The 8,953-nt window shown below is 30.9% G+C and overlaps 1 long non-coding RNA gene across 1 annotated transcript; it reads left to right on the plus strand.

Annotated features, from left to right (window-relative positions):
- The first annotated feature begins 389 nt into the window (after window positions 1-389).
- Window positions 390-8,953, plus strand: LOC105056441 (uncharacterized). Its single transcript, XR_012136458.1, has 4 exons — window positions 390-619; window positions 7,880-7,981; window positions 8,092-8,641; window positions 8,723-8,953. It is a non-coding gene; the product is annotated as an uncharacterized lncRNA (long non-coding RNA).

Below are 8,953 nucleotides of genomic sequence, written 5' to 3' on the forward strand. Positions count from 1 at the left end.
CTAATTTTAAATGATAATTTTTATTGTTATCAAAATTAAAATTTTTATTTTTTATAAATTTAAAATTTTTATTTTTATTTATTATTATTATTTTTTTGTGAAAAAAATTAAAATCGTCAAATAATATGGTATTTTTTAAAATGTCATATTATTTGGCAATTTTATTTTTTTATTTTTTTATTTTTTTGATGTCGTCTACGTGAAAAATGGGGGGTGATGTGGTGACGATAAAACGTCATTCAAAATGACGTTTTATCATTTTTGTATCAATCTGATAAATAAATTTAAAATTAAATTATTTATATAAATAAATTTTTTTTTTACATTAATCAGGAAAAGCACTCCTCAGGCCTCCCACTCAATTGAGACTTCCAAAAATAGAGAGAAAATACCCAACGCGAACACCAGCCATCCTCCCACTCGATTGAGGCTTCTGGAAATAGAAAACAGATAGGAAGTACCCAACGAGAAACCCCAGCACCTGTCGTCCAACCCTATTTGGCCGTCCCAAGCCTCCCACCCGGTTGGGACTCCTGAGGACACAAAAAGGGAGAGGAAAATAGGACGAAAATAGAGGAAAAATCCACAAAAGTAGAAGAAAGACAGAAATAAATTTAAGGTAAGACCTTTCCCTTGATCATTTTTTTCTTTCCACTTCTTTTTCTATTCATTTCATTATTTTTTTTTGGGTAAGGAGAGCACTTGAGAGAGAGAGAGGGGTTTCTTAGGTTCCATTTGGGCTTTTGTCTCAAATATATGGGATTCCAGTTGTTTGTGGCGGTGTGAGTTGGTTCTTGAGGTGAAAACAAAGAGAAAAGCACCGAAAAGGTGGAAGAAATCAAAAGTAATACGTTTCCCCACATAGATTGATATATTTGTTTTCCTTTCCCTTTTTTTCTTTTCGTTTCATTTTTTTTTGTTAGAGATCTGTGGGGAAGGAGGACTTCCTATAGGTATGGAACTGATATACATTGTGATTTTTTCATTGGGACAAGCATGGAACTGTAAACTCCTCTTGAAGTTGGCTGTCTTTATGCAGAAGAAAAGATGTTCTCTGACAATTAAAGTTTATGTTTTAGTCTCTTAGACAACAACCATATTTAACCTATATAGGCTTGACATATGTTGTTGGTGTAATTGTTCTTTTTTATCTTGCTACTAATTGCATCTAGAAAAAATTAATCTAGGAACTTTCCTTGTCATGTCAAGATTACTGGAAGCATTGTTTCAACTTAAGCACAGCATAGCATGAGAACTCTGCATACCGTGCCATGTCAACCTATGTTGGCTCTCAGTTATGATCTAGTTCAGCAAACCATCAGTGGATGCAGGGGGTGTATGCCATGCCAATTGAACTTAATTAATAATAATGATATCCATGTCTTTTGCCTTTTTTCCTCCACATTTTTGCCACTTTAAGTGCTCAAGTTCAAGAGACTAGGCCATGAATGAAGATGAATAATTAATTTTTTGCAGTTATATTCAACAATGAAGTAGACCAACATCGTCACCACTTTATCACTTGCGGGGACTTATTTATGTAGTTCTTGTGCTTGAGTTTCCTTAGGCTGTTTAAACGTTAAGAACTTTTTATCTTAATAAGTTTGGGCTTTTAAACTCTCTTGGTTTTTTTTTTTTTTTTAATTTTTGCATACTATTTTTGAGTATATGTTTGCTTAAATTTTAGTATTTATCACTCGATAGAATAGGCACTAATACTAGATTTTCACACTATAACAGAATAGGGTATTAGTGACGTAAAAAATTCATCACTAATACTAGATTTTCATCGGTAATAGTTATTATATAGTGACGAAATTATCATCGTTGATATTTTATCACAAATAATGACGTCGTTAATAATTTTTTATGATAGAAAAAAAATTTTATCGTCAATAATTGATATTACAGATAAAAAATTTTCATCATTAAAAAATTTTCATCATTAAAAAAATTATAATAAATTATTATGTTGCTAATAAAAAATAATTTAAAAAATTATTTACAATGAAATACTTTCATCACTATTAATTTAATTAAAAATTTTTATAAAATTCATATTTATAAAAAAATATTAGCAACGTAAAAGTTTCATCGTAAATATGACAATTGCCGACAAAAATTTTCGTCACAAGTAATTATTTATGATGAAACTATTTTCATCACTAATAATTTAATATAAAATTTTAGTATTTTTAAATTTATTAAAAAAATTATTTACGATCAATTATTTTCATCACTAATAGATTTTTCAGCGGTCAAAATTTCATCGAAAATACTAAAAATTTACACATAATTTTTTTAAAATTATTTATGAATATATATTTTAATTTATATTTATAATATTTTTTATTTATAATCTATAAAATTAAAATAAAAAATTTACACAATAAACTCATAAATAAATTTTATCATTTTATTATATTAAATTAAAATTACAAGAGATCTGAAATAAAAATAAAAAGTAACATAAACAGGCCGTCAAGTATCGGCATCTGCAGAAGGAGAATGGACTGGGGAAAGGGAGCACTTGGAAGAGCTCAGACCGGCCTGTTGCTGTCTTATCGCTGCATCATCCGCTCCATCTGCACCATCTGCTCCATCATCTGGATCTGGAGCAGTTGGTACTCGTCGATGCGTGCAGCCAACTCATTAGCTCACTGATCAGCCTGCTGTCGATCCTCAGTAGTCTGCCTCTACATCTACACCAGTCGAACATCGCATAGAGCATGGATATCAGCCTTGGACGAACGTGAGGATGAGAGAGCACTAATCCCATGCCCTAGACCTCCAATATAACAGGATCTCGTACTAAGCACCTAATCACAGATCTTATCATCTGTGGGTGCGGTCGAGCTCTCAGGGATAGGCTGGGATCTGATGCCTATCATATGATCATGAAAATTAAAATTATATCTATTTTAATTTCATACTGAAAATCAAACTATAAATGAAAAAAATAATTAGAAAACATACAAAAAGCTCCTGACTCCCTATCGTCCACTCTCCTGACCGTGGCTGGTGGGTCCGCTGGTAGAATCGATCCTACCAGGAAGCTCGCTATTCTCTACATCTCTCTACAATTCGAGAATAATTAATAAAATTTTTTTTAAATAGTTAGAGAGTTAAAATATACTAATTAAAAATTACTTACCATCTGCTCCATATGATGAGCGAATAACCTCGAACCCCCACAATGTGATACGGTCTGTCTCGCTCGATTCACAGTGTTCTGGACACATCGTCTCTATATAGTTAGCAGTCAAATTAGTAGGTAACAAACTAAATTTAAGAATAAATGATTCAATCATTAAACTTTAAAAAAAAAATTTAGATGTGTAACTTGATATATCGGATCCTTATAATACCGACATATGAGAGTCCAATCCTCCATATTAATGCTGTCATATAACCGATGCCGTGCTGCCTCCACCCCATGATTCTGCATCATATGGTACTAGTGTTGATGAATGCGATGGCGATACTTTTTGAAACGCAAGCATAAATGAGCATCCACAGCTTGCCGCATGCAATCCTCCTCAAAATCATAAAAAATAAATTACATTCTAATGAATAGAATTATATCGCATACCATTATTGCAAGAGAAGATTTAACAAAGAATATAGATCTACTCATCAATATTCAAATCTTTCTTGATGTGTAGGTTCTCCTTCGAATCACAATAATCGACTCATGTATCATCTTCTATCTCATCGTCATTTACGCACTGATCATCGTCCTTTAACTCATTAAGATTAATACAAAATCAGCTTCAACTTTATTGGACGGCAGATCAGCCCTATTCAAAGGAGCTGTTATAAATTTTTCATCAACAAGAAGCTCAGCTAATATTTGTTCTTCCTCTTAAAAAGCTTCTTCTTTATGTAAATCTAAATTTTTATCCATCTCTAGTCGGATTGGTATGTCATATACGCCTCTAAATATTATTCTTTGTACGATATGTTAATTATCTCGATACTTTAGATCCTTCAAATATATTACTTGTTTCGCTTGAGTTGTTAATATATACGGATCATTCTGGTACCATATTCATATAAAGTTTACACTGATAAAGTATGGATCGATATAAATATCGATCTTTTTATTACTAATATCCCACCATTCACACTGAAATAAGAATACAGAATTATTGGACTCATACTTCAGTTCTATGATATCTATCAGTACACCATAATATTCAATCTCTTTTTTTCTTCATATCCTATCGTAGCAATCCCACTATTTTGGGTCCTTCATATGATTTCGAAAGTCTTTGTCCATCGAAAATAGCTGCTTTAATCAATGTCAAATTTTGGTTAAATGACTTCTGACTCTATCGGTTCACAATTTTAATATGAAGTAATTTTATCAAAACTCTAACTTAGAGAATTTTATACAATTTGGATAGAGTGGCTCTCGTGCATCCCTTACAAACTTTACAAACTGTTCAGAAGTTCTTTCTACCTTAAGCCGGATATCGTGTTCATGATCAGAATTGCCTTCAGATATACTAGTACTTATGCATACATTTGAATAAACATTCTGATGTAAATCATCCAAAAGTTCTTCTATACCACTATGTTTGATAGGTTCAGCAGCATCATTATCATCTTTAGTATTATCATCATCGCATACAACTTCATTCGGATCATCCTCCCCATGCTATATCCAGCGGGTATACTTTTTGTCCATACCATAACATAGCAGATGCTCCTCAACAAGTGTTATGTGATGATATACCATATTGATACATCTCTTGCATGGACACTTTATTTGACTAGCACTGTCAGCCTTATGCCATGCAAACTCAATAAAATCTCGAACACCTTTTAGATATTCAGGCAAAAAAATATCTCTGATGTTCATCCAACTTTTGTTGATATCTATCTAACAACAAATACGAAAACCATTAACAATAAAAAAATTTTCAATGGTGGTATTCATTCGAATCAGATCTCGATCGAATTTCGGATCGAATGCCGACTCGAATTTCAAATTTTTTTCTCCAAAAAAAGCTTTTTTCTTAAAAAAAATTACATAAAAAATATAATTATGATGAAAAATTTAATTTATATGGCTAATAATTGTTATAAGTATAGCTCTTCAATTTTCGCAATGAAATGGATACTATGGGAGATCGATAGCTTTAAGGTCTTCAATCTTCAAGGAGCTTCTTTTTCTTGGAGTCTTCATTTCGAAAGTCGGAGTATGAGAATATCGCAGTGATTCTGAGATCATGAGAGAAATCGATCAAGATTGAGATTTGGGGGATAGAGTTCGAACAGAAAGTTAGAGATCCAGAAGCTCATATATTGCATATGAGGATCGAGCTTAAGAAATTCAAGAAAAATTGTGTGAGCATCAAAGAGCAATTAACCAGAATCAAAGTAGACCTGCGGGTTGTACAAATTGTGTTATAAAGCATAAGTTCATATTATGCTTTGCATTGCTAGAAAGATGAGTGCTCGTATCATTTGTCTTCTCATGATTGAAACTCCTACCGAGATACATTTGAGCATCAATCGATGCAAGAAGCACGGTATCTTTCGAGATCGTGAAAGCCATGCTATTTCATGTAGCTTAAGATAGACACTTCATCAAAAAGATTCATTGATATCATTAGTAATTGTGATAGTAATGATCAGATAAATTTTATGTCGCAAATAAACGTATAGCTCATTTCATTCAAAACAATCTATTATATTCTACTCCGTGAATATCACTTACTTTCATATAATTTTTTCATACAAAAAGTTCAATCTGAATTATAACTTATATTTACTTCTTTATCATTTAAAAAGACAAAAGATGTATACAGCTGCTATAAAAAATAGATGCAGTTGTCTTACACAAAATTAAAAATAAAAAATTTATAATTTTTTTTTTAATTTTTAATTTTTTAAATATTAATGATGAAAATATTTTCATGATAAATAATTAAGTATTTATGATATAAATTTTTTTCATCATAAACACTTAATTATTTATGATGAAAAATTTTCATCGCAAATAATAACTTTTGATTTTTTTTAATTTTTAATTTTTTTAAATATTGATAATAAAAATATTTTTATCATAAATAATTAGGTATTGATGATGAAAATTTTTTTTGATCGAAATACTTGATTATTTATGATGAAAATTTTTTGTTGCAAATAATAAGTAATTTTTAATTTTTTAAATTTCTAATTTTGTTAAACATTAGTGATAAAAATATTTTCATCATAAATAATTAAATATTTATGATGAAATTTAATTATTTGTGATGAAAAATTTTTATCATAAATAATCAATAATTTTTAAATTTTTTATTTTTTTAAATATTGGCATGATAATATTTACATTGCAAATAAACTTATTGATGATGAAATTTTTTTATCATAAATACTTAATTATTTATGATAAAAATATTTTTATCACTAATATTTAAAAATTTAAAATTAAAATAAATAATACATTATTTATGATAAAAATATTCATCGTAAATAATAAGTATTTAAGATAAATTTTTTTTTCATCGTTGATATGCGACTATTTGTGATGAAAAATTATTTTCATCATAAATAGTAAATTATTTATGATGAATATTTTTTTATCATAAATAGTATTATCGACGATGAAAAATATTTTCGTCGTAAATAATTCCGTCGTAAAAAGACTGTTTTCTTATAGTGGTATGAAACAAACTTGTTTAGTAATTACATACATGATTCTTATTTTTGTTGATTTTAAGTTAATATTTTTTACTTATTGATGTGCTTCTATAATATTTACAGGATAGTTATAAATTTGCTCCGGGTCTTACTAAAGGTGTATTGAAAAAAAATTTCATGAAGGTTGCAGGAAGACGACTTAGTCAAAGGCTACATTATTTAAGAAAATGGGTAATGCAGAATAATAATACACAAGATTTGAGTAAAACAATTGGAAAAGGGCCATCTTTTATGACTGCTAAGAAATGGATTAGCTTGGTGGCAGAGTGAACAAAAGAAGAATGGCAGAAGAAGTCGAAGACTACATCAAAGAACCGTTAACAGTCTGACATGAGCATCCACACAAGCGGGTCTGCTACTGTGTATGCTCATGGTAGGCGTATGGTATATACTTTTAGAGCTCTCTTTGGCACTGATCTTATCCTGCAAGCACCTTGATTTTCAAACTTGGTTTTTGATTTTTTTCAATGTTTGAAGATGTGTTTAATTACACCAGTCAGTGTTCCAACCTTCCGCATCTTCTTCGGATCAATGTTTTTTTTTTTTGGTAGAAGATAGAATATTTATTTAAGCTGTAACAAAAAATACATTATAGCAACAAACCTAAATAGAGGACTTGAGAAGATAGGAATCAACAGCATTAGTGTAATTGAGCCTTGTTAATGAATTCCTGTTGCTGACTGTATGGTTCTTAAAGTATTTGACGAAGGTACAATCAGCTAGTGGTGATAAGCAAGATTCTGTTATGCCACTGTGAGTGGAGAATGCAAATGCCATCAATAGCTACCGTGAGCCATCCATGAAAGTCTTGAATTTTCCGTACAATTGGATTAGTGCGTAGTATGCAGTGAGTGTGCTGATTAGAAATCTGAAAGTCATAAACAGAAAGTATGCAAAAGTCCTGTAACCCATTACTTGGCATATCCTATTTTCGTTGAGGTAATGTATTAAAGCTGTATATATGAAACAGATCCAAAAACCAAGATGATATAGAGCTAGGCATGTATTAAAGTTGTTTTCTTTTTTTTATTTCTTTTTTTACTGTAATTATTGATATTTGAGTTCAGATCAATATTTGGAGACATGTTTGAAGTAATTGTTGTTGCCTTTATGATACTTTTTCATAAGCATTGAGCATTAATTTATAGTTTTTAAATTATTATAGAAAATGATGCTCGGTAGATCGATCTGTCATAAAGAGTTGTTTGAACACACTCACAAGAGAAAAGATGGTACCTTTACATTTGAGAAAGCAAAGATAGTGAATGTAAGTATTTTTCTTCTCTTGTTCTTTTCTATTTTGCATATTTACTGTCATAAGGCATGTTGTCATATTAATTATTTATATACTAATTTTTTTTTGATTTTACATTACAGGAGAAATATGATACTATCATATGATAGAAGTATGGTGTGGACCTATCTTCCCATCCTTCTTTGGATGAGGAGGCTTGGTTGGCTGCTGCGGGACTTTCTAAAAAAGGTAGTGTTTGGGTTAGGTTATACTTTAGTTCCTTCATCTAAATCCAACAATACAGTATCTCAAAATAGCATCGTTGGATATGGTATGCAGCCACATTCGAACGATGAGGTGACGAGGGAGATGCATCTTATATGGGAGAATATGGATAAGTTAAATCAAAATATTCAAGTACAACAAAATTCAATAGGTTAGGTCCTTCTTGCACAATAGCAATCAATAGATCAGATTCTTCATGACTTGTCTCAATTGATACATCCACAACCACCACCGATATCATCTAGATCAACAACTAAGCATTCTCTTAGATCTTCGGATACGACTCTGACTACAGCTCTATGGCATTGGTCATCTGCTTAGTGGGTTGCTTCTCCTGGATGGATGCCACCACACCCATACACTCCATCGACATTTCCTTCGATGGCTTAAACTCCAACTCGACCTGAGGTAGTTGAAGAAATATGACTTTTATATCTTTCTTCATTTTTTGTGCTATATCATACTTATACGTGGATGTATGATGTTTAGGGCTCTACTTTGAAGCAGCATGCATCAGAGGAAGATAGAAGTGGACATAGCTATGGTGGAGGGGATACACATTTAGGCACTTCATAGTTTGTTGTGTGCTTTATTATGTGCCACTTGTCTCATTTTATATACTTTATTGTTTGGGTATTTCATGTGTTTTGGATATATATGATTGACATTATATGTATTCTATGGCATTTGCACATACTTATGGTGTTGTGAACACTATAA

Source organism: Elaeis guineensis, chromosome 13, assembly GCF_000442705.2.
Source record: "Elaeis guineensis isolate ETL-2024a chromosome 13, EG11, whole genome shotgun sequence".
NCBI classification, from domain to species: domain Eukaryota; kingdom Viridiplantae; phylum Streptophyta; class Magnoliopsida; order Arecales; family Arecaceae; genus Elaeis; species Elaeis guineensis.